At 37.5% G+C, this 27,692-nt stretch overlaps 1 long non-coding RNA gene across 1 annotated transcript in view; it reads left to right on the forward strand.

Annotated features, from left to right (window-relative positions):
• Positions 1-22,784, forward strand: part of LOC102492209 (uncharacterized) — a 60,155-nt gene extending 37,371 nt beyond the window's left edge. The window contains exons 2-3 of the long non-coding RNA XR_335981.1: positions 21,720-21,840; positions 22,711-22,784. This is a non-coding gene — a long non-coding RNA (uncharacterized LOC102492209). The remainder of the gene's footprint in view (positions 1-21,719; positions 21,841-22,710) is intronic.
• Positions 22,785-27,692: the final 4,908 nt, after the last annotated feature.

The raw sequence follows: 27,692 nt of genomic DNA on the forward strand, positions 1-27,692 counted from the left end.
TACCTTCATTTTTATTTTTTTCTCTTATTGTTTAAGTCACTCCACAAATCAAAGTATTTTCTTTCTTCAGATACTCACAGTATCTCTCAAATGTCTGCTCAGTCCCCTGCTCTGGGTCTTTCAGAGGTGCTTCCTCTCTCTCCCTTTTTCTTTCTCTTTCTGTGTGTCTTTCTGCCTCTCTTACACACAAACACACAACTTCAATCCTGTTTGCTTTCTCATTTACAAACATTGTCACTACATTATACATAGAGGAAAATGCATCCAATATATTAGTCCCAGATAATTTCTAAAGAATAACATGAAGGACCAACTGTAGCGTAATGGCTATATTGCTGAACTCCTACGTAGTCAGCCATGGTTCAAGTCCCGGACCCGATGGTTTAAACTCACACTGGGCATGTGTGCATGCGTGCCCAAGCTCCCGAGAGGAGAATGGAGGAGAAGGGATTGCTGCATGACCTTCCCCCCTGGGGGGTGATTTCTTGCTTTCTGCCTCTCTGGCTCTATCTCTGTCTTTCTGGCGAGTGCATACACCCTATAGCAAAAACCTCTCAAACCACCCCCCCCCAAAAAAAACAAAGAAGAATAACATGAGAAAATTATCTCTAATCATGCATATATAAAGAGCAGAGACTTAGAACAATGAACCATTGCCCATATCGGATAAACCCTACCTATTTCAGATTGCATTTAAGGCTTCCCACTTAAAGGAAGGTCTACCTTTCAGAGAACCTTTTCTATTTTTTTTTAGCACTCTTGAAATTACTTAATTAATTTTGACAATCAAATCAAGGATATTACCATACACATCATTGTTAATAAAGCAGTTTACATTCTTGGGTCTGTTAAGTGAGAACCTTGTATTTTACTCCTGAACTTGAAACTGCTAGCTCTAGCGGGATGGCTTTCTGTCTAAGCCTTTTAGAGAGGCATGTTGCCTCTTATTTTCATAGCTTCACTTCCTCCTTTTCTCCTTTTGAAGTGATTTTCCTCTTCTCTTCTGCTGATTCAAATTCCACACCTCCTTTAATTCTTGGTGCAAGACCTGTCTTGGCCATAAAGAAGTCTGTGACTACCACAGTTCACAATTTCCCCCTCGTATTTCATTGCATACTGCCTGGTACTGCTCCACAGTTGCTAAATGTGTGTATGCCTTTTTAGATGGTAAGATAATGGGAACCATAATTCCTACTTTTCTTTTATCCCTCCACACTTTTTATCATGTGCATTTATTTTGTGGGTTATTATTTTGTTTACTTAGGATTAATTCTGCCATCAATATAAATTTAATTCAATTGAACAAGGCCTTGTGCTGAACCATGAAAAAAGACAGAAGTTAAATATGATTGCATCCCTGCCCTGGAGGAGGTAATATTACAGTAAGGAAGATAGAGTTCTATAAATACATAACTCCTAAAACTTTCTCTACAAGATTAAGGATTTTCTTTCAATATTCTTCAAGTATTTTAGTATCAAATTATTACAGCACAATTTCATGTTTCAGGCTCCAGAATACTTATTTCCCACTACTAAAAGAATAAAGTTGAGTGTATAACACTGTTGCAAATAATGTCCTTTTTAAAAGAAAGAATAGTAACTATCCTTAACGCCAAATGCCTTGATGCCACTAAAATCGAATGACTTAAAATATATATATATAAAATATATATATAAAGATGACCAAGCAGGTGGCATAATAGTTAAGGTGCTGGACTCTCACATGGACAACCAGTCCTAGTCCTGGTAGTTTGCTCTCTCTCTCTCTCTCTCGTTTGCTCTCTCTCTCTCTCTCTCTCTCTCTCTCTCTGTCTCCCCTCCCCTCCCATGCCCTCCCCTCTCTCTCTCTCTCTCATAAGCACATGTACCCTCTAACAAATTTAAAAATAATAATAAATAAAATAAATCAAACAATTAAAATAAATACAAACTATTGTCAACTAATGACATAGTTTTACAATCTAGAGAGACACTAACTTCTTAGTATGTAAACCTAAGAAAATGAATTCTCCAATGAAAATGAAAATGCTTCTCTAAGACCCAAAGAAATCTGACCAATACCAGAAAAAGGAGACAAAAAAGAATGAGAACATAAAAAAGAGAGAGAGAAAAAAAGAATAACCTTGGGTTTGTGACATGGGAATTGTTTCATGTATCAACATAACATTACTGAGCATCACAAGGCACAGCCAGAAGAAAGTGAATGCAGCTTTAGGATCCAGTTCCACTGTAACTACCAAGACTTCCCACTAACCTTTACCTATATATGACTGATTTTTATTTTTATAATTAACTTTTTTAAATTACCAGAAGGGTGGCTATACTCACCAGAGAGACAAACAGCAAGACAGAGAGAGAAAGCAACAACTACCTCTCCCTCCAAAATGGTCATGCCACAATTCTTGGCCCACCATTTCTTCATCCTCTTGGGATTTGGAGCATGCATGCACATATGCCCTGTGTGTTTTTCAAGCTGCTGGAACAGGGACTGGAAGTACCGTTGACTACGTAGGATCTAACTCTCTTAACCACTAGACTAGAGGGCTGACCCTGTTTCTATTTTATCATTGACAAATAAAAATTGTGTATATTTATTGTGCACAATGAGTTGTTTCAAAATATTGGGTTATTGAAAAAGTTCTGATATATTTTTGTTTTTCTATGCAAAAAGGTATCATGACTTCTCCAATGACCCAATATATTTGCATTAAAATATGGATAAATAAAGCAAATAAATGTATGCTACCTCATATACCTGTTTTGTTTTTTTGTTTGTTTTTTTATCATAAGAACTTTTAAAAATCTAGTCTCTTGGCAATTTTCAAGAACATAACACATTGCTATTAGCTATTGTCACCATATTGTACGATATCTTTGTTTTTTGTTGTTTGCTATAGGGCACATATGCTCATAAGAGAGAGAGATAGGGAGAGAGGGAAAGTGGGAAACCATCCCCCAAAGGAGATGGCACACTGCAATTCTTTCTCCTCCATTCTTCTCTCAGGGTTTTGGGCTTGCACATACATCTGCCCTGCATGATTTCAAGCCACTGGGTCCAGGATTCAAACTGCCCAGTTGGCCAGGTGGAATCCAACAGCCTTAACCTGCACGAAACCTGTTGACCTAATATCTTGTAAATTTAGAGTCAAATTTATTTTTCGTGAATTTACCCTGGATTTTTCCTTAGGCCTTTACAGAGAATATTTAAAAACTCTGAAAGTGTTTCCCAAGGATTAATTTAAAAAATATTTCTATGGTTGCAAGTTCATTGTTCTATCATTTCAATTAAGCCTCACAAATCCTAGATTAGGCCCAGCTTTGATGATATAGGCAAGAGCTTGTTACTCTGCAGTGCTGGAAGCCATGTGGCTGAACCATGGGTGTGAACCCAAGTTGCCCTGAAACACACAGAGATCCTGACCAGCTAAGGTTGAGGGAAAGGGACTGCTGCATGAGGAGACCCCGTTGAAGATGCCTGCCTATCTTTTGTTTTTTTGTGTTCATTTTCTTGTTCTCTCTCATAAATGAAATAAACATTAAACAACTGGAGGGTTAAAGAACACACTCAAAATATATATTGAATCAGAGTCAAAACATGGAGCAGTTGCAATACCAGTTCATGTTTTAACATCCAAACCCTAACTGTTGATCAGCAGAAGTGTTAGAATCAGAATTCTTTTTATCTGCAAAGAACAAGAAGCTCGTTTTAATTTTTTATTCATGGGTCTATCAGCCTTAGGCCAGCTACCAACTTCAGTGCTGAGATAAGTATATGAAGTAGTGTATATCAATTTGCTCAATTTATCCATTCTGCAATACATATAAATTTAAAAACAACATATTATACACAGTAAATATATGCTATTTTTATCAATTAAAAAATAAAAATTGGGGTCAGTCCTGAAACCTAGAGATTAAGGGAATCAGATCCCAGAAGGTCAAGTGAAGTTCCAGTCTCAGTTGCAGCAGTTTGAACATTTAGATTGCATGTGCCACCCACCAGACATCATGTATTATTAAGTCATTCATTCACTACACTTTACTGAAAAGCTACTCTGTGTCTTTGTAAGACTCCATGAGAAATAGAAAAGGAAAATAGGTCATCTCTACAGTAAAGAAGTTTGAAAGAAACTACCAGAGAGATTATACTAAGACAAGCAGCACACTCCAGCATAGACGGCAGCTCTCTGGAGAGATCCTAGTATAGCAAAGCTTTCTCTACGAACTGGGCCCTTTGGAAGGACTCCTGGAGATACAAAGAGGAGATTCCCTTGTCCTGAATTGCTTCCAGTCTGAGGCAAAGAGAGAGAAGGATACAGACAAAATCAACCAAACTATAATGTAGAATTCACTATATAGTAAATAACAAAGACAAAATACAGCCAGAAGAGAAAAGGAAGAGAAATAGTTTAATAAGTTATATCAGAAAAGAGTTCTTAAATGTTGGCGAGGGTGTAGAAACACACTGGAAGGGACTTCCAGTGCTAATAATTTGTGTTAATATACAAATAATGTACACATTTATTTCGGTACAAAAAATTTGAAATCTACAGTTTTTTTTGTTTTTTTTTGGAGAGGTTTTCGCTATAGGGCGCGTGCGCTCGCCAGACAGACAGAGAGAGACATAGAGACAGAAAGCGAGAAATCACCCCCCAGGGGGATGGTCACGCCGCAATCCCTTCTCCTCCATTCTCCTCTCGGGATCTTGGGCACGCACGCACACACGCCCGGCGTGAGATTTAAGCCACCGGGTCGGAGACGCGAACCGCAGTCGACTACGTGGGAGTCCAGCGATATAGCCATTACGCTAACTGCTGGTTCCCAGAAATCTACAGTTTTTCAAAATATGGATTTTTCACAAATTTTTGAAGACTTCATGCATAGATATTTGTGTGTGTATCATCTTATTATAAGGTAATATGGGTGGGGCCAGCAGATGGTGTAATGGTTACGTCGTTGGACTCCTACATAGTAGAACATGGTTCCAGCCCCAGATCTGGTTGCTTAAAATTTACACTGGGTGTGTGTGTGTGTGTGTGTGTGTGTGTGTGTGTGTGTGGTCAAAATCCCAAGAGGATACTGAAGGAGAAGGTATTGTGATGTGGCTATCCCCCCCTAGGGGGTGATTTCTTGCTGTCTGTTTTTCTCCATTTCTCCAGAGTATATGTGCCCTAAAGCAAAAATTTCTCTGTTATTAAAAGTAATCTGGGGCCAGCAGGCTGCATAGTTGTTAAGGCCCTGGATTCCCACATGGCCAACCACAATTTGAATCCTGGACCCAGCAGTTTGATAATCATGCTGGGTGTGTGCACATGTGTGCTCCAAATCCCAAAAGGAGACTGGAAGAGAAAGGATTGCAAATGTAGCCATCCCTTTGGTCAGTGACTTTTCACTTTTCCTCTCTGTCTCTCTCCAGCAAATACATGAACCCTATAGCCAAAGTATATATATTTTTTATTTTTTAAATAAGAAATTAATATATGATTGAGTTCAGAAAAGTGAAAAAAATTACAGTGTGTTGGGAAAGAGCAGAGGATATAACAATGGATAAGATTTGAAAATGTTGCAGATAAGAAAAAAAAATTATTGAGGTTGTTTCAGAAGTGTGAACTAGGCAGGAAAGCATGAGATTTCAGGGTACTGAGCCCTAACAGGGTAGTTGGAAACGAGCAAAGGAGATGACTGAGAGAGTAGACTTCACAGGGAGATTGGGATTTGGGTATGGAGGTTTGATGCCATGCTGTGGATGGAGGAAACATGGCTAAATCCAACAGTCATTGAAATTCTGGAATGAAATGCATCGGTATGTTTCAGAAAGATCCTCCTGGTGATAGTTCATGAACAGGTGGTGTCCAGGCAGGAAGTTCAGGGAGGTGGCCACAGCTACCACCTGAGGAAAAGTGTAAGATTGGAATTGTTAGAAGAAAGGAGAACCCTGCAAGTATGAGCAAAAGAGAGAAAATCTCAGCATTAATGGATAAGAGGTGTTTCTTGATCAGAGGCAAAGTAGGACTTTAAGGTACGGGGAGCATAAAACACAGGAGGCATTGACCAGCCTTGGATAACTAGCATGAGGCCTAATTACAGCTTCTCAAGGATGAAATAAACATGTTGTTTTGATAGACAGTAGGAAGTGTATATTTTTGTCACCAGGAATCTACATCTTTGTTCCCTTTGTGTTGAGACGAGGTGGCTACAGGAGGCCAACAAATGTAGACATGCTGTGGACTGTTGCTGCCTCTTCCAGACTGTAATTTTAAGTCTCCAAGTTAGAAATCCCAGGAGATATTTATATCCAGGAAGAGGATTTCTGCTAACTATGTGTTTGCCTCAGGCAGCAGCTTCAACAGGCGCTGTGTTTACTTTCCAACAGTGAATGGAAAACATCATTTTGAAAAAGCTAATTTCCAAAAGCCCACCCCACAACAGTCTAATTTTAGAACCTCTGAAAGCTAATAATTTCAAAATTCTACCCAACAGTCGCTTGTTTATGTTTTGTCACACAGGCCTAAATATATCATAGAGGAGATTTTACATATTACTTCATCCATTTATTTACTTATTATCACATTTATTTATTTATATCCTGAAGCAAAGAGTGCAACGACTCATTTTGTTTCCAGTGAGTGTAAGTCCTCTACACTGGAGATGTTTTCCCATGAGAAGACAAGGACCTGGGAGGAACTCAGATGAGGAAGAATCAGAGAGCATGATTGAACTCTTCGGAATAAGAAGATTCAACTCCAGTAGGCTCACACATCAACAGCACAGGCTCTCTGCACCTTCTGTTGAAATCTTCTCTTTTAGTTTTTCTTGGAAAGTTTCTTTTAGAAAACACTGAAATGATCTTTCAAGTAGAAACCAAACTAGTAATGAAAGGGACAGAAAGTCATTCTAACTTGCAAAAAGGAGACATGTCCTAGGAGAGCTAGGAAATAAATGGTATTCCCAATTTTTAAAAAAGTTTATTTCTGGGGCCAGCAGTTGGTATGATGGGTAAGGTGCTGAGCTCCCACATAGCTGACCATGGTTTGAGTCCTGGACCAGGTGGCTTGAAAATCATGCCAGATGCTTATGCATGCTTGTCTAAAATCGCTAGAGGGAAATGGAGGGAAAGAACTGCTGAGTGGTCATCCTTTCTTGGGGAGTGATTTCTCACTTTCCCTCTCTCTGTCTTTGTTTGTCTCTCTCAGGCAAGCACACACACACTATGGAAAAAATCTAAAATAAATAAATAAATAAGTAAATAAAAACAACAAACAAAAATAAACACTTCATTTCTTCATGAGAGAGAAAGAGATAATTAGTTTTGACAGTATCTCACCACACCATGATCTTCTCTCCCGCTTCCCTGACATGCTATGGTTGACCCAATATCTAAACCTCCCAATACCCAGGCCTCCCATGTGGCTCCAGTATCATGCAGCAGTGCCCTATTCCCTGCCTGCACTACAGCACTAGGTCCCAAACTCATCTTTTTTTTTTTTTTTGGAGAGGTTTTTGCTATAGGATGTGTGCGCTCGCCAGACAGAGAGAGACAGAGAGACAGAAAGCGAGAAATCACCCCCCAGGGGGGACGGCCATGCCACAATCCCTTCTCCTCCATTCTCCTCTCGGGATCTTGGGCATGCACACACACGTGCCACGTGCCCAGCGTGAGTTTTACACCACCGGGTCCGGGACTCAAACCGTGGTCGACTACGTGAGAGTCCAGCGACATAGCCATTATGCTAACTGCTGGTCCTCAAACTCATTTTTGAAAAAGATCTAGATGAGTGATTAAATCAAACACAGCAATATTTGTCTTGCCTTTTTTTCAATTTATTGAATTTTATTTATTCATTTATTTTTCATTTTGCCAGAGAGAGAGACACACAGAGAGAGAGAGAGAGGGAAAGTGAGAAAGCATGTCGCCAGGTCCGGAATTCAAACCGTGGTTGACCATGTGGGAATGTCTAGCACCTTAACCACCATACCACGTTTTGTGTTTTTTTGTTTGTTTGTTTGTTTGTTTTTTAAGATTAGAAGTCTTGTCAGGAATCTATTGGGTTGTTAGAATATTCTTGATACATTTTTGCATGGAAAAACATAAAAAAAATACATTGAGACTTTTCCAACAATCCAACAGAATGGAGGTGTGGCCTCCACACCTTCCAATGAATACTCAAGTTTTAATATTATTGCTACTTTATGATTTATTGGGAATCCTTTGACTTACAGAACAGTATTTTGCTACCAATTCAATAAATTTCCCTTAGGTCTGTGAGAGAAAAAAAAATCCCTGGAAAAGATCTTATCCCTAGGAAGTTCTTTTTTGGGGAAATTAAACTTTCTCAAAAGTTGCACTGTGTAAAATATCTTTTAGGAGCAGTCTACTACTTAGTTCATCTGCTTCCTCCTATTTTTTTTTTTTTCTGGAAGTTTTTCTATAAGGTAAAAGCACTTGCCAGAGAGAGAGAGAAAAAAAAGAAATCACATCCCAAAGTGATAGCCATGCTACAATCCCTTCTCCATTTTCTTCTTGGGATTTTAGGAATCATGCACATTTCCCAGTTTATTTTTCAAGCCACCAAGTCTGGGACTTGAACTGGGCAGTCAGCCATGTGGAATCCAGCCATCTTAACCACCAAGTCTAAAATCTTCCCTACTTTTATTGTCAGAACTAAGTGCTTATTGAAGTGTCATGCTGGTCTATTCACTCCCTTTAAGAGAACCAGGCCTATGAGGTCTTTTACAATCTGGCTCCAACATACCTTTGTATAGATCCACTCTCTTACCTCTCCATGTACCACTCTTCCTCCCACCAACCTCTCTGTCCCTTCCTCTAGTTTCTAACCACACAGATCAAATGGTTTCTTGGGAAAAAAAAAAAAGCCATACTTTTATTCTCCTACCTTATCTTAGTGTCTTTGTGATCTTGTATTTAGAAGGATCTTTCCCCACTTTTCTTCTATTCCCAATTACAAAGCTACCTTTTCACAGGAAACTCCAAATTCCTCAGGGTCTTATAATTCTTTCTCTGTGCTTCCAAAGCACTTTGCACAAACTCTCTTATAGTATTAAGCACTCTGCACTATATAATCAGGCTTTTTCCTTATGCCAGATGTTTTATTTCTTGAATCACGAGTCTGTTTTTCCAGTACATAATAGGTGATAAGCAAATGTTTGTTGAATGACTGAGTTTGGAAAATGTCCTGCACCAATTTTCTAGAATGTATTTGTTTTATTTCAAATAGAATGGCTCTTGCATTTTTTATATTGTTTTCCTTGAAGAATTGTTTTAGTGTTTTATAAAAGCATTCGTTTCCAATAAACTTCCCAGGCAATTTTCCCAAATTAATTTTGGTTTTATGGAGACTCTACCTTTTATTGGACAGTATATTTTGCTGGACATGATTTCAACATCGAGTTATAACATTTCTGCCAAGTTTCACAAAATGCATCTGCTTGATTAATGAGAAATGTATTGCCACGACATACCCAATACAGTCTTAGCTGTATACAAAGTGGGCTACAATGAGTAATAAGGACTCAGGCAAGGACTAGAACAATTGTTCTTCTCTCACATTCAATTTTGCTCTGCTGTTGTGAGTCTTTCCACAAGGGTGAAAGCCCAAGCTCCACATTTGAGGCTTATTTCAAACCAGGAGCAGATTCAGGACAATGGCAAAGCGCCAACAGACTCAGAAATTGGATCTTGCAATATTAAGCTTTGCGTGAAGATTCCACAGTGGAAGGTGATGTATGATTCCTGTCACTGGTTCTTTGATTGATTATTGATTGTAATCATCTGTTCTCTTCCATGATGGAACTGGCTATAACTCCTCCATGCAATGACTGATAATGCCATGTCCCTCCATTTCAAAGGCAGCTATGCATATTGCTGCTTGAGATAAATTACTCATTGACAGTGGGGGATGGGCAGAAGTGGTGAAGGAGCAAGTGAAGTTTATTAGTGACTTGATGTATTGTGCTCGATATCTGTTTTCCAGCTATACATAATGAAGTTGGATAAAACTTACAATAAGATGGCAACATGACTGGGAGCTTAACTATTGAATTCTTTGCCTGTAAAAATTAAAGAATATGCTGCACTTGACAAGCTAAGTAGAAATCATGTTTTCAAAATATTGCTTAATAGTTCACTTATGTAAAAAACATTAAAGATCACTAATGAAGTATCTTAAGTTTAAAAAGTTATCCTGTATTGCTTTAATTAGGATCCAGAGAAAATAAGTATTAAAGCTAAAATTTTAATCTCTATATGCAATGTAGTATTTAACCATTGCTTTTGCTAAATGTGTGACCTTAGCTAAGTTAATTAGCCTTTCTGAATCATGGTTCCCACTACAGGATGAATATTATATTAGACTCTAAATAAATATTTGTGTATTGAATGAATGAATCTTCATTTTGTTATATGTAAGATGACGTAGAAAGCTAGTTACACCTGGCAAACTCAAATTTCTTATAGTCTGAGCAACCAAGAGGGTGAATTAATCTAATGGAAGGCAAGGAAGCATATCATGGGATCTGAAGGCAATTGAACTATTAAAATTTTGTTCTCAAAACTGACTTAGACTAGTTAAATAAGTCTTTATGATAGATTCATTTTTTTCCCTATAAGCTTGATTTAATATGTGAGTTTTAGTTTGCTCATTATGGCATGTATCATAGAGTTTATGAATGAAACTTCTATGAGGGAGGACACACCAGACATCTAATACATTGCCTTGTACTTTTTTAAAAATATAGGCTATACTTACAAATAATATTTAATATAAGAAATCCATAAAGCATTTATCATATTAAAATTATTCTCCCATTAATTCATGAATGGATAAACACATTGTGGTATATCCATTCAATATGTTTATTCCTTCAATAGAACATAGTTTGACAATCAGAAGGAATTTAGTACTGATGCATATAACAATGTAGCTCAAACTTGAAATTGTTCCTCTAAATGAAATAAGCCATTCACAAAGGCCATATATTCACTACACACTTACTGAAATAGCTAAAATAAAAAATAGTGACAGCACCAAATTATGGAGCAGATACAGAGAAATGGATCATTCCTACACCGCTGATGTAAATGTCAAATAATATAGCCACCCTGAACAAAAACTGATGATTTCTTATGAAACTTAGAGGCAATTATCAAATGGTACAGTTACTGTAGTCTTAGGCATTTAGCACAGAGAAATGAAAACTTATATTCACACAAAAATTTTCAGAAGAGTCGACAACTTGAAACAGTTCAGATACCCTTTAGTAGGTGAATGGGTAAACAAATTGTGGTACTTACATGCTTACATACCACAGATATGCTTAGCAATAAAAAGAATGAACTATTGATACACATAAAAACTTGAATGACCTTCAGGGAATTATTATAAACAAAAAAAAGCCAATTCCACAAGGTTAAATATTGTTTGATTCCATGTATACTACATTTTTAAAATAAAACAGGGACTAGCAGTTGGTGTAATGGATATGTCACTAGACTCCCATGTAGTCGACCACAGTTCGAGTCTCGGACCCGGTGGCTTAAACTCACGCCAGGCACATGTGTGTGCATGTCCAAGATCCCAAGAGGAGAAAGATTGTGGCATGGCCATCCCCCCACCCTGGGAGGTGATTTCTCACTTTCTGTCTCTCTGTCTCTCTCTCTGTCTGTCTCTCTCTCTTTCTGGCGAGCACATGTGCAAAAACCTCTCAAAAAAAAAAGTTTCAATAATAGTGGGTAGATTAGTGTTTGCCAGGGATTAGAAATGGTGGAGGAGATGCATCAAGGACCCACAGGAGAACACAAAGATTTTTTCATGTTAGAATTCTACATCTTGACTGCAATGGTGGATACACATACCTACCATATAACCAAGTGTTTTAGTATTAAATGTACCTGCATGTACATACACCCAAATGACCACGAGTGAGAATCTGATGGATGGGTTGTATGGATGTCAATCTTCTGTTTAAGGCAGTATATTATAGCAATAAAAGATTTTACTGTTTATGGAAACTGGGTATAGGGTACACAGGACCTCTATAATATCTCTATAATAGTATCTGAATTTAAGATTATCTCAATTAAAAAAAGATTTCTATGAGCTGTTTCAAAAAGCCACATGCTATGTGACTTATTAACATGAACCATCCAGAACAGCAAAATCTACAGAGGCATACAGGAGATTAGAAAAGGATGTGGGAGAAGAGGTAAGGATGATGTGACTGCTGATGGCTATAATGTTTCTCCTTTGGGTGGTAATAGTGTTCTTCAGTTAGGTCAACACCCTACTGGTGACAACCACACAACTTGGGGAATAGAATGAAAACCACTGAATAAGCAGTACACCTAAAAGCATAAATGTTATGTCATGTGACTACCTCAGCTATCCATTACAGTTTGTCTCCAATTTTTGAGGGAAGCCCTCAAGAAAAGGCCAGAGTTTACAGAAAACTCATTCTCTCTCTTACTACTATTTCTGTGAGAACTTTTCTCCATAACCAAAAATGAATTCGTTATATTGATAAAAGAGCTTTCCACATATAACCCCTGAATGGATAGTGTTGCAGATCCCTCAGCAGTTGTTTCCCTAGCGAGTAGTACCTGAACAGATTATACAGCTTCAGAACATGTCTTAAAATATGTCATTTGCCTTATATAGAAAGATCATTTGAACCCAAATTAGCATTAATATTATTCTGTACTTCGAACATTCACTATACAGAAAATTTTGTAACAATGGATCTAGTTCTTGATCTCATTTTGTAAAACTTCGATGTAATCTATCCAGCTTCTACAATGAAGAAAACAACAAAATGGGCCAGCTGGTGATGTGGTCATTAAGGTGCTGAACTCCTACATGGTCAACTTGGTTCCAGTCCTAAACCAGTTGCTTGAAAATTATGGCGAGCACATCTGTGTACAAGTCCAAAATACCAAGAGGAAAATGGAGGAGAAGGGATTGTGGTGTGACCATTCCCTCTGGGAGGTCCTTTATCACTTCCCCTCTCACTGTCTATCTTTAGCGAGCACACACACCCTATGGCAAAAACCTTAAAAAATATAAAAATTTAAAAAAGTTAAGAAATTCTCAAAAGAATGAATAGATTCAATTTTGATATGAACTCATCTGAAGTCCTCTCACTAATCATACTCATAATGCATATGCCTAGTGTGCTTCTTAACTTTTCTAAGTGTTACCATAAGTATTCTGCTATAACAGAAGAAATTAGAATCATAATATTTGAATTTAGATGAAGTTCTACATATTCCCCCAAATACATGCACAAGCATAGAAGCTACCAGGATCTAGCTATAAATTTGATGGTGGCTGTGAAGATAACTATGCCACTGTCATGAAAATTGCAGTGAAATCGCTACCTTTTACATTGTGCAAGGTGAAAGGAGAGGTGGTTATGGAAATGAGATTGACTCACAAGAGGTAATACTTCCATAAGATAATGGGTTGGCTTGGGGGATTTAATTTCTCTCTCTAAAGACTAAAACATAGATCACACTTGTCTATTCCAGAACACTTTAGGAGGTATTAGTACAGACACTCCTCCTCAAGTGATGACAATAGGTCACAATGAAGCACAAGAAACTGCAAAAGGGAGTTATAAGTATAGATATCAAGAGAGGTGGCTGAAGTATTCTAAGATAGCAGTATAGAATCATTTTTATAAGCCCAGAAGAGTTCAAGTGAAAGAAAGAAAGAAGAACTCATTAAACTATTGAGACCAGAAAGACTAATTATAGAAATCAGAGAGAGAGAGAGAGAGAGAGAGAAATGTATTTCAATTGTCTATTTTTAGGAAAGAAGATCGTATGAAATATTAAAACCTCTCTTGGGAAGTTTGATATTTTAAAATGACAAATCCAAACCATATTGCAATGAATATGTTGCCCTACTTTTAAATATATTTAAACTGGTTTATCTTTTGGCTATCATAATCCTTTTATTTAAAGCTGCTATTGAATAATTTTTTTTTCTAGTAAATATGGAATAGAATGTCAGCCTTTTTTCAGTCTGCTTTTCAGGATTTCTAGTGGCTTCTCTTCTGGAGTGGAGAATATATCACATCCTTATAGAGTGAAGTCTTAAGACGTTCATTGTTTATATGCGTCACACATCTCTGAACAAGTTTACAGATACCAATAATACACTGGGTAACAGCTTGACTCATCAATTCAAAGGCAGCCCTGGAGGAAAAGAATTTCCCATGAAATAGCCCAGAGGACAGGGTGCTGTTTATAAGTGATGGCTGCTTCACAGTAGCTGTGCCAACACATAGAAGGGTATCTGAAAGATACTAAAATTAACAGAAACTGTGCAGTAAATAGGAAATGTTGACAGATCAAATTATCCTTATTTCCTTACAATCTTTCACTGAAATTTTAGTGTTTCCTTCTGTCTGAGACCACTTATTTGAATCTTTTATATTAAACATTCAACTAACTATTGTGAAGTCACTGAAACAAATGGGACCAGCAGTTGTCATAATGGCTATGTTGCTGGCCTCCCGTGTAGTCGACCGCAGTTCGCGTTTTGTAACCAGTGGCTTGAACTCATCCTAGGCGCATGTGCGTGCGTGCGTGCGTGCCCAAGATCCTGCAAGAAGAATGGATTTCTCTCTTTCTGTCTCTATGTCTCTCTCTGTCTGTCTGGCGAGTGCATGCGCCCTATAGCAAAAATCTCTCAAAAAAAAAAAAAAAGTAGTACATTAGCCCTAATACCTTAGAACTTTTCCATTTCCTACCACAGAGCTCTGAATATTTTTTTATATTAGGTTAATGGATTATAATAAAGATAGTGAAGATTTATCTTCTCTAAGTTTTGGTAATTTTATTTATTTTCTCTGAGAAATTTGTAGGAAGACCACTGCTAAGGTTTGAAGGTGTACTATCAAAATTCGTGTTGAAATTTGGTTGAGACAGGGTTAAGAGGGCAGAAATTTAATCCAATCATTGGATTAAGAAGGTTGAGTCTTTGGGAGGTAATTAGAATTAGATAAGATCATCAAGGTGGGGCCCATATGATTGAAACCTAGTAAGTCTATGTAAAAAGAGACATAGAAACAGATACACACACTTGCTCTTACTCTCTCCACATAATGGCTTGGACTTCTTAGGGACTCTGAAAAGTCCCCACCAGCAAGAAGACCTACACTAGAAAAAGTTCCTTTACCTTGGACCTCCCAACTTATGGGTTGAGTAAACCTTTGTTTTTGTTGAATTACCCAATTCATGGTATTCAGTTGTTAGCAACAGAAAAACAAATTGAAGCAACCACTGAACATAAAGACTAAAGTTCTAATTCTACCTTCTGAGCATCTCCTAGTTGCTCTTTTCTGGTATGTTTTACATACATTATCTCTTCTCTGTTCCCTTCACAGCTCTGCAAACATCCTCATTTTGCATTTGAGAAAGTTCTTACTTGGTTAAAAATTAGTGACTACCACAAAGTCATTCAACTAGAAAGCAGTAGAAATAAAACTTCAACCCAGAGACAGGCCTGCCAAAAGCCATGCTCTCACACCAACTTACTGCTTTTCTTGTGTGATGAACTTGGACAAATCACTTAACTACTCTTGGCCTCATACAACTCCACATCTGAAAAGTGTCTCACCATATATGAGTCGTCAGGAAAGTCAAGATGCATTTTTGCATAGAAATACATAGAAAACTACGTCATGACTTTATTGATGACTTTGTTTACGTATATGTGTGTAAAATGTGTGGCTATCTCTCAATGAGAGATTCTTTTTGTCTAGGTAACATAGTTGGTACAAGAATGAAACATAGCAATGTACATGGAATTTATAAGCTACAAATACCCTGCAATATATTACTTTCATATGTTAGTATGTAACATATATTATACATGATATAATTTAATTTCACTGAAGTAAATTATTAGCTTAGTAGTTGTATTCAAAGTTTTGAGAGTTTGAGGATTTGAAGATAGTTTTCTATTAGAGATTTTGTTGCTGCTATTAGAGAACTTTGTTGGAATTTTCCATTCAATTGAAGAGAAGAATTAACCATGGTATTACTGCAGAAAAGCAAACAGATTAAGAGAGGAAGATGTGTTCTTTTTTCTGAATTACAGAACAGGAAGTCTATCTGGAGCAGATATTATTTTTGTATCCACTTGTGACTTTGGTAGGTAAAAAAATAGTTAGAAATAGGTCTCTTTTAAGCAGGACTTACTTGATCACAATAATTCACATATTTTCAAGTCCTTGGCATGGGTGAGTATAAAATACTAGCGTCGGAAACTCTGAGGACAGATAATACTAAGGACTTTGAAGAAACTTGGAGGAACTTGAGGAAATAACATGGTGTTGCCACCATAAACAGCCATCTGAAATGCCAGTAGTCCTAGGAATGAGGTAGCTTTTTCTTTAACCTGGGAGAACAAAATGCCCTCATGATTATTAATTAATGTTTAGGTATTTAATATTTGCTATAGAATAGCAGTATAACTTAGGAAAAATAAGTGCTCTCTTCTCTTGGAAAACAAGGTACAATGATGAGCACTGGCATCATGATCCACTTCTCATTGTCATCATTAGTTGAAAAAACTCAACTAATGAGTGGAGGGCTGAACCTCAGAGCGCCTTCGGTCTAGTACAGAATGGCACTATGTGGCCACAGTTTATCATCTGTATCAACTTGGCAAGGACTGCTAAGTACTGAGTGTGCGACCCAACTGTAGCAAATGTATATGCTGACCAGTGTCCTAACCTGAGAAAATTTGTGCAGTCATAAAGTTGAGTAGTTGATAGATTTAAGGTAGTAAGTAGAGTCGAAGAGGCACTAAAAACTATGAATAAGCAGAAATCACCAGTAAGCAAATCCCTGGGATGGAGGCTTATTATGGTATGAGCAGAGAAGCAGAAGTGTGGGAACTATGGTGTCTCCCTAATGGCAAAGCCCAGTAGTGGCGAGCTCTTCCTCTTGAGTGGCAATGAGACAAGCAGGGCACTAGGGCTGACAGATCTTGAAAGCCTGCATGCCCAGTTCCTACAGTCTAGTTCATGAGTCAGGTTTCAGTCTCTAGGAATTTGGCAGTACCACTATCCCTTCCCTCCTAGAAGTACAAATTTTTCTAGAAGCTTGTTTAAAATTTTATTTTATATATATATAAAAAAAATGTATGTGTGTATGTATATATGTGTGTGTGTATATATATATTTGTAGACATATATAGAGACATATATAGATCTATAGATATATACATCTTTATCCCTTCTATTGAAGGGATAAACATGTTGAATGGATATACCACAATATGTGTTTATCCATTTATGAATTAATGGGAGAATAATTTTAATAACATATAGTATATATGTGTGTGTGTGTGTGTGTGTGTGTGTGGTAAAAATTCCTCATTTCCTTATTTTCATATATGTCTATATAATAAATCTCTCATTTCTTAGATCAGTTAAATGAATCATCATTCCTAGCCACAGAAAAGGTATGGGGCATAGTTTTTGAAATATATCTTGGGACAACCAGTGGTGTCTAAAGTTCTGGATTTCACGTAACTGAGTGATTCAAGCCCCAGACTCTGGCTTTAAAAATATGCCAGACCTTTGTGTATATGCCAAAAATTCTGAAAGGAAGGAGAGATGGAGGAAGGATAGCAATGTGACCATTCCCCATGGGTGTTTTCTCACTTTCACTCACTCTTTTTCTGTAAGGAAAGAAGAAAAGTATATATGTATGCCTCAAAATATATCTATCAGCTTTATTATTTTTTTTGAGAGGTTTTTGTCATAGAGCACATGCGCTCACCAGACAGACAGAAAGACAGAGTGACAGAAAGCAAGAACTCGCCCCCCAGGGGGGATGGCCATGCTGCAATCCCTTCTCCTCCATTCTCCTCTCGGGATCTTGGGCACACACACACGTGCCCAGCATGAGTTTTAAGCCACAGGGTCTGAGATGCTATCCACGGTTGACTACATGGGAGTTCAGCAACATAGCCATTACACTAACTGCTGGTCCCTCAGCTTTATTTTTGAAGAAGTATGTTATAGGTTGTGTGTCTAAGTATTTATGAGAAACTAATGAGATGAAAGGAAAATAAGGAAATTTTTTTTTCCCATATGAGAAGCTAGAGTAACTCATGATCAGTGCATTACACAAGAATTCTTGCATGAAGATTTCAAACCACTTGTGTCCTTCACCATACAGTCTTAATATGATTCTACATCAACTTTAGCTGTGATGGGAACAACGACAAGATTTTAGAGCTTAGAAATTCAGTTTTTTATTCTGGCCTTTGCAAAAGCAGGCAAATATCCCTGGCTGACCTTTTCTATTAAAGGTAACATGGGCTGCCTAGAAAATCATTCTGTGGAAATGAGGCGAAGCCCTTGGGAGTCAGACTAGTTGCCCTCCCTCCCCAGAATTGGCAGAGGCTGGATGTTCTTGACCTAATGCCCCACTGCATGCCACATTGGTATAGTAATTTCATTTTCTTGAAAAGATTTTTACCAGTCACAAATAGACCAAAATTAACCTCAGGAATACCTGGACTTGTGACTGAAATGGAATGGTTATGTGTTTATCTAAAAGTATAATAGTGACAGTTTGTGCAGGATTTTCTGCACAGAGAGATGAGATGGTCAGCTCCCTCCAACCTGTACATATTAATGATCTAAATTGCTACATATGTAAACATTAATAAGCTCATTTAGCAACCACTGAACTCTGTATTTTTCTAACACATTTGCTTTCATTCTTGGCCTGAAGATAAACAATTGAGGAAAAAATCCATCATTTAAGAGCAATTAAGCTTAATAATTACTCAAACTTGTCATCCATAAATCATGACCAATAAAACATTTCCAACCAATTGCTTATGGATGGGATCACTAGCTATGCATTTATTATAACAAAAGAACCAACATTTCATGTGTTAGTACATAATATCTTTGTTTAAAGAAAGACCATGTTTGTTTATTTTTAATCATAATCCCCCAGCAGACTGAATACAGTATGTAGATACCATTACTATGAAGTTGAAAAGGAGAACAAATTTCTTTAAATATAGTATTCTACTTTGATAAGATATTACCTCTCAGTGATTATTTCCTTCATCACAGAGAAAACCAATCATCTGTTATGTGGTTCTTTGTTAATCCAGGTAGATGGAACTCAGTAAAAGTCTCAGATTATATACCTACCAGAATGTTAACTCTGTCCACCAATTTTACAAAAAAGGTTCTCAGAGAGCTTTCTTTTACTGATACATGACTTAGGATATTTAAACACCATCAGCTACAGATAGTTTCGGATGATTTCTAGTGGCACTTGTAACCTGATAAGTGGAAAATATTATCCAAGAAACTAGTACAAAGAAGACATTTCATGGTGTCCTGACTTTCACATCACCTAACCAGATGGATCTATGAGATAAATTCAATTGTGTGTGTGTACATTCGTAAGTCTGTGTGTGTGCATGCGCAGGCATAAATCCTCCGCTCTGCTTGAAATATACCAAAGGTCCAAGTCCTTCTGTGATTATTTGGATATTATACTCAGTGAAATATATTGCCTTATATTTGAAAAGTTTTCCAAACCCATTCAGGTACATTTTTAATTAACTTGTTTATATAGTCTAATGAAGTTCACAGGGAAGATATTTTAAATCTGCAGATGAAGACACAGAGGCTTGCTCATGATGGCACAAAATAGAAAGGTTGACCCAGCCCCTGGCCTGGTGATTAGGGCAGCTGATTCCTCATCTCCAACTACTGGTTTGAGTCACAGACCTGGCAGTTTGAAAAACACGTGTGTGTGTGTGTATGTCTGTGTGTGCGTGTGCACATGCATACATGTGAGCTCAAAATCCTGAAGGAGCAAGAAATTGAGGAGAAAGGATTGCAGCATGACCATGCCCTATGGGAGTACTCTCTTGTCTCTCTCTCTGATGAGTGCACACACACGCTGGAAAAAAAAAAAAAAAGAAAAGAAAAAGACAGAAGCACTCAACTTCAAATCCATAACTTCTGCATTCTAGGTGTAGAAAAACAAAACAACAACAACAAAAAAAAAATAAAAAGGAGAGAGGTTAGATGGCCATAGTCATGTACTGAGGATATTATTCATGGTGAATTTAGCTGTCCAATACTTCCTATTCATGGACATAAAAGCCTTTTATAGATCAGACTATTCTGAATTGAGTTTATCCACTACCAGGTCTTCTTCCCTTGTCACCTGTATGTAGTGCCTGAAGATTCCTCTTTGATCTGCATATCATTGGGACTATCACTGACTGTATTGCAAACACTGGTTAGCTAAATTCGCCATGCTTACCGGTCTTATTTATCTACTCTCCTTAGTTCTCTCTCCAAGCTCTGTTTTGTCTTTGCTGACTTTCGCTCTTCTTTCTCTCTCTCAGTTGGATCCTCTAGACACTGTCAAATAAGGTTTCATACATCCTCATTGACTAAAGGCATTTACTTTGTCTTTGCTTCACTCACACCTACCTCTCTTTCAAGGACACCACTTCCTCTGAAACTTATAGAAATTAAGAACAAATGCACCATGAACTCGATCTTAAAATAAAGAGTGTTCTAACTGGAGCCATTTCCATACAAACAAAATGAAGGTTACATAATGTAAAAATATCATAAGCTTGTGCAAGATGCATTTTGGCCCTTATGATTTTAGATTGAGCAGACGTTCTTTTCATTTGGCAGACAAGAAAACTGAGGATTACAAACATTCATTAAGGGCAATAATGGTTAATGGCAGAACTCCTCTTTGGCTCTCATCTTTGCTCTGCTCTCTCTCCTCAATTATTGTTTCTCTGTCCTCATCATTACTCTTCATATTTGGAGTGTTAAGAAATCTGTCTATAAAAAGAACTATCTTTTTTTATTCTTCACTTAATCAGCATCTATTTATCAAGAATTTAATTCATTATTAGCTACACAGTAAAGTCTAGCTATATTAGGCAACAGACCAGGGGTCCACAAGATTTTTCTTGCTTGTTTGTATTATAAATTGGCATATAGTAAATAAGTTAGGCAGGGCCATGAGGGCTCTATCACCACTACTAATATTAGCTTTCAGAGTTCAAAAGCAGTCATAGACTCTTTGTAAATGAATGGGCATGGGTGCATCAGATTAACACCTTATTTGCCAAAACAGGTGGATGGCCACGTTTGGCTTGCAGGCTAATTTTTCCCCACCCTTGTGTTACATGGTTCCCCTGGGCATTGGTGGGGAGAACATGGTGCAGAGTGCAAGATGGGTCTAGAAGAGGCTGGCTATAGTTTCCACCAGGATAGCTTGATGATCATATACCTTTACTCAACACTGTAAAACAACCTACTGACAGTGCAAAATGTATAATAGACATTAAACATCCAAGTAGTTGAATGAGGCAGAAAAAAAAATGGTTTCAAATCAGTACCATAGGACATCTTCATTATGCCTCCTAATACCAGACCATGTTCAGGATGCTGGAAACAATAATTTCACTTTATCCTTAAAATAATCCATTGAAAAGAGTATTACAATCTTTATTGTAAAGAAGAGAAGCAAAATCTCAGAAAGGTTACATAATCTCACACTAAGAATCAAGAGAACCAAGATTTAAAATCAGCTGTCTTTGATATATACAACTATGTTTCTTCTATGACTAAAGATTTTAGAAACCTAAAAATTTCTGTCACAATCATAGGTATGTTTGCCTTGGCCTTCCATGAGAGGCTGTTATCTGGCAGGACCAGCGGTGGCACGGTGGTAACACAACATGAGAAAGGTACTGGATTTGTGCCACAATGCCTCCTTTTACATGCCAGGTACGTGCACAATTGCCTGTAATCTGAGCGGACTGAGATTAGGTGGAGTATTCTATTTTTGGTGCCTGTCTCTCTCTCATGGAAAGGAAAAAAAAAAAGAAAACTTTAAAAGAGAACATGCTACCCAATATGAAACATTTGCACATTCATGTTTTTTCAGTATTATTCACAATAGCTGAGATATACAATTCATCAAAGTGCCCCACAACTGATGGATAAAGAAAATATGGCACAAATAGGCAATGGAATACTACAAAAAACAATGATGCCTTGTCATTTGACACAAAGTATTACAGTTGAATCTAAAAAACCTAAGGCTAAGCAAAATAAGCCAGGCTAAGAAAGACAAATACTGTACATCCCTGTTTAACATATACTGAAGTCCACACTTTGGCAGAAACTGAAGGACTTGATGGGACAGAGGTTGAGAGAGTAATAATAGATATCAGTGATCAGGAGAAAATGATGAACAGACACAAGGAGGCATGTAAAGAAGTGAAATAGGCTATGGAATGGTATACCACAATAGAATAAAAGTTGACAATTCCTCTACACAATCAAAAGAAAACCTTATATAGCTAACGGGTCATCAGGAAAGTCATGATGCACTCTTACATAGAAAAACATGGAAAAATAAGTCATGACTTACTGGACAGCCAATGTAATATTTCTGAATGTATGCAATATAACATAATGTTCAATGTTGAAAAATAAGGATTTCTATAAATTATACAGTATACACATTGAAAAACTATACTGTATCTCACTAAGATATATAATTGTATGTAAACCAGAAATCACAATTAAAATTTTTTTTCAAGTACTAATTAAAACAATATGCTCTTTTTTTCCTTACTTCCCTACCCCCAGTGACACTTGCAAAGATGTTAAATGAATGGACCACCAGAAGAATCAAAGCTCTAGAGTTCTCTTTGGATGCACTGATCCTTGCGAAAGGGATCAAGCAAGCTTATATAACTGAGTCATTGTTAGCAACTTTATTGTCTTCCAAATAAATATTGAAATAAATTGATCAGATCGGTAGCCAATATCTCTTTACAGTGAAACACTTGCTGTATATAGCAAAGCTGAGCCTCCACTTACATAACAAGGTACTCCCCAAATGTTGGCACAAAATTACATGAGATAAATCACATTTAAAGTGTTATGAGGCGGGATCAGCAGTTAGCATAATGGCTATGTTGCTGGACTCCCACGTAGTCGACCACGGTTTGAGTAACAGACCCGGTGGCTTAAACTCATGCCAGGCACGTGTGCATGTGTGCCCAAGATCCCAAGAGGAGGATGGAGGAGAAGGCATTGTGGTGTGGCCATCCCCTCTGGGGGGTGATTTCTCGTTTTCTATCTCTCTGTCTCTCTCTGTCTGTCTGGTGAGCACACGCACCCTATAGCAAAAACCTCACTGAAATAAATAAATAAATAAATAAATAAATAAATAAATAAATAAAGTGTTATAAGGCAAGAGCTTCTTCAAAGTATAAACAATAAAATCTTTAGAGTGGAAAAATCATTCATGTAAACACTCATCCTTTAATTTACTTTTTTTTACTACACTTAATTTTTGTAGTACATAAGGACTTCTCAAAGTAAAGTTTTATTTGACAAACTACTGTGTTTAAATAATAGTGCATAGAGAGTTAGAAACATATTGTTGAAGTTCCTTAACACTGTTGTTCTTACTTCACAGTAGATATCTTTTTTGCCCTACCTTTGGAGAATACAAACTACATATAGAAGAAATAAAGTACTGTATTACATTTTCAGAAGAAGCTAGAGAAACTAGTTTTTATCAGAAATACTATGACCAAAGTAGGCTAGCCTGTAATTATCTGGATATTAGAGAAAAAGTAAAACACTCTGCATCTACATGTGATGACAAGACACCAACATTAGACAATCCAACAGGGCCATAAAACTATTAATTGAAAAGAGCAGGAGACATTTATCTTGTTAGTTTCAGATTCATTTGTTGTTTCTTGGACAAATCTACCAACATCTGAGAGCTGCAGGATTTTCTTTTATTTTTTTTTAAATCAGGTTCAAATAACACATTGTTATCTAAATGATAATCCCAATTCCTTGATGATATTAATAAACAAACCTTAAAAATATAATTGTAAGTTATTGATCCCCTGCCAAAAATCTGTCACTAGTGTATAAATTTGCATGAACATATGTTAATGCATAATTCACCATTTGCAACAGGGCTTTGTTGAAAAATTTATGAAAATTCATGAAAGAACCTTGCTAGATTAAGTTGCCCAATAAGCAAGTAACCAGAGTCATTCACAATGTAGACTTAATATAGCTTTTGAAATCAACTTTAGTGCATTCTATGATTGTTATAAGACTTATTTAAACTTCTAGATAAATGATTGTTTATTACTTTGAACCACAGACATCTACATTTAAGAATTAAATGAGAAGGGATTGAGAAATCATCTATTCCAAGTTTCCCAACCTGTTGTCCATGAAACACCAGCAATAGACCCTCTTGCGTGCTTATAAATAATATCCTTGGGCTAGCCATTGGAGTGGTGGCTAAGGTGGCTTGATCCACCTGGTCAACTGCATATTTTGAGTCCTCGACCCAGCAGCTTGAAAAACACACTGGGGTGGGTAGATGGGGTCAGGCAGCAGGAGGTATAGTGGTTAAGGCACCAGACTCTCTCATGGCTCTTAACTGTGGTTTGAATCCCGGATCCAAAGGCTTGGAAGTTGCACCAATCACATGTGTATCCAAAATCCTGAGAGGAAACTTGAGGAGATGGGATTGTGGCGTGGCCATACCCCTGGACGGTGATTCCTTACTTTGCCTCTCACTGTCTCTCTCCAGTGAGTACAAATGCTGTGTGGCAAAAACCTTAAAGGAGGAAAAGAAGAGAAAAGGAGAGGAAAGGAGAGGAAAAGAGAGGAAAGGGAAGGGAAAGGGAGGGAAGGGAAAGGAAGGGAAAGGAAGATGTGATGAGACAAGACACAACACGATGTGACACGTCAGGAACATGGATGCATGCTCAGTCCTAAGAGAACGGAAGAGAAGGAATTGTGGTGTGTCTATCTCCTCAAGGGGTATTCTCTCCTCTCTCTCTCTCTCTCTCTTTCTCTCTCTCTCTCCTCTGTCTCCTCTCTCTCTCCACCCCCCTCTCTTCCTCTCTCTCTCCTTCTCACAAGCACTCTGTCTCCTCTCTCTCTCCACCCCCCTCTCTCCTTCTCACAAGCACACATGCCCTATGGAAAATTTAAAAAACAAAAAATCCTTCAGGCTGGCCAATAGCCTAGTGATCAAGAAATCTGGATCCTACATAGTCAACAAGGGTTCAAATTCCAGCCCAGGAAGCTGTGTGTGTGTGTGTGTGTGTGTGTGCCCCAAATTCCAAAAGGATAGAGAAATAAAGGAGAAGGGATTGCGATGTGACCATGCCCCACTCTATGGTGCTTTATCCCTTCTTTCTCTGTCTCTGTCTCTTGTGAGCACATATAATCTCTGGCAATTATAAAAAACAGAAAATCCTTCATCTTGGCCTATTCCTAGAATTCCAGAACCAAATTTCTAATGGGAAGTCTAGACATTCACCCAATACTTTAGCTGCTTCTTAAACATTGTAAAGTTGAGATTCAACCATGCAAGTATACAAATGGGACACTGAGGCTCAGTTTACTTGAGGTGACCTGAAAATCGGTGACAGACCTGGGACTAATAGGTACATTGCTTTACTTCTAACCTAATGTTTCCCCTCCACATTTCAGGGAAAAGTGTAGGAATGTTAAATGTACTTCACATAAGAGCAAATGATCATTTCATATCAATGTCCCCGGAATAATTTCAGCCAGTGGCCATGACTAACACATGTTTACCAGAGGCCAGGTCCTATTCTCAGTATTGAAATATACTAATAGATTTAATCCTCGCATCACCTCTGAGGTAGGTACTATCATCATCTCCAGTTTACAAATGAGGAAACTGAGTCACAAAGAGGTCAAGCACCCTGTCCTTGTGGTGCCATTTTCATAGACTAACAATGTAGAGCACATCGAATCTCATCATCACCGTTTAAATTTAAGGAATATTAGTTCTCTGTTCAGGTAGAACATTATAAAATAGCTCTGATCAAAATTTACCTCTGAAGACTGATTCTCAATATAAACAAATTCCTTTGTGGATTATAGGAACACAATTTCATGATGACACATTAATCTACAACCAGGCAATTATACCCAAGTGCGTGTGTGTGTGTGTGTGTGTGTGTGTGTGCGTAATTTTTTTTTCCACATAGACTTATGCCTTTTGAAGGATGGTTGAAATGGCATGCAGTTATGAAGTGTCAATTGGGATGGACCTGGAGTAGAGTTGCCAATTTAGCAAATAAAAATAGGACAATTTTAGCGTAAAGAAATATTGCAATACATAATATTTGGGACATACTTAGGATAAAAAAGTCCTTGTTTATCTGAAATTCAAATTTAACTGGGTGTCCTATATAATATTTGGCAAAGCTAACTTGGAGGAAAAAAGGACTTTTGTCAGGCAGGGATAGGAGTCTTGATAGGGAATTTGGTGCAACCCTTGGCAACAGTAAGATCTTGTACCTGGGAAATAGAGCACACTGAAGAAGCATATCTCAACTTAGCTACTTTGTCTAACGTTGGGTGTGTCTGGCATTTCCATGGTATCTAGACCTAGACAGGATGTCTGTGAATTTTGTGAATGTTTTATGAATAGAATGGAAATGGCAAGGTTATGTAAATGCTGACATTGCTATGGATGTATCCATAGGTAATTATCGCTGGGCCATGGAGTAACCCCTGAATAGCCCAACATTATACTTTAATCTTAGGTATTGTCTTATAATTGTTCAGTCATTTTATTACATCTTAGTTTCTCAACTATGCCACTGGCTTCTTAAAAATTAGGAATTTCTATTCTAATCCTCTTTAAAAGTAAACGTGTGGAGAATGTATATTAAGATTGAGGATTGAGGTTTTCATTAGACTTGATAGATTTTGCCTAAATTATTCATTTATTCATTAATTCTTCCAACAAATATTTATTGAGTACCACCTTAACTCTGCAATTGGCTTTGCCTGGAGAGGCAGTTTGAGAATGAGGGATTGGAGCTTACTAACCAACATACGCTTTATGCCACCTGTAGTCAACACAGAAGAGAAACTGTGATTTACTCATAAACATTCCATGGGCAGAACATTCACTTTTTTTCAGTTCAATTTTAAAATCATAAAATTATATCAGAATAGTGTAATTCAGTTTCCTGAATACCTTCCCCAAACTGAAGACAAATAGATTTCGTTAGCAGGAAGTACCCTAAAGCCTTGGCTGTGGACTGAATTTTTTTATGTCCCCAAATTGATATGCTGAAACCAAATCCTAACCTCAAAGAGATGGTATTTGGAGATGGAGCCTTTGGAAAGTAAGGAGAGCCAGATGAGGTCATAGGGTAGGAGAGGGGGTTCTCATGATGGGATATTTGAGAAAATACCATGTTGACACACAGTAAGAAGGTGGCCTTCCATAGGCCAGGGAGTGAGTCCTCACCAGAAACGGAACCCTCACAAGCCTTGATCTTGGACTTCTCAGTCTCCAGAACCAAAACAATAAATAAATTTCAATTTGTTAAACCACCCTGTCTATGGTGTTTTGTTATGACACCCCAAGCTGACTAAGACAGCTTTAAATTAATTCAAGGGTAGGCTACAAACTTGAAATTATTGGAGCCCTTCTCCCAGGCTGACACATGAAGACATTGGATACTCTTTTTTTAATTTTTTGGAGAGTTTTTTTGTTTGTTTGTTTGTTTGTTTTTTTTTTTTTTTTT

This window comes from Tupaia chinensis, unplaced genomic scaffold (genome assembly GCF_000334495.1).
Source record: "Tupaia chinensis unplaced genomic scaffold, TupChi_1.0 Scaffold000594_1, whole genome shotgun sequence".
NCBI classification, from domain to species: Eukaryota; Metazoa; Chordata; class Mammalia; order Scandentia; family Tupaiidae; genus Tupaia; species Tupaia belangeri.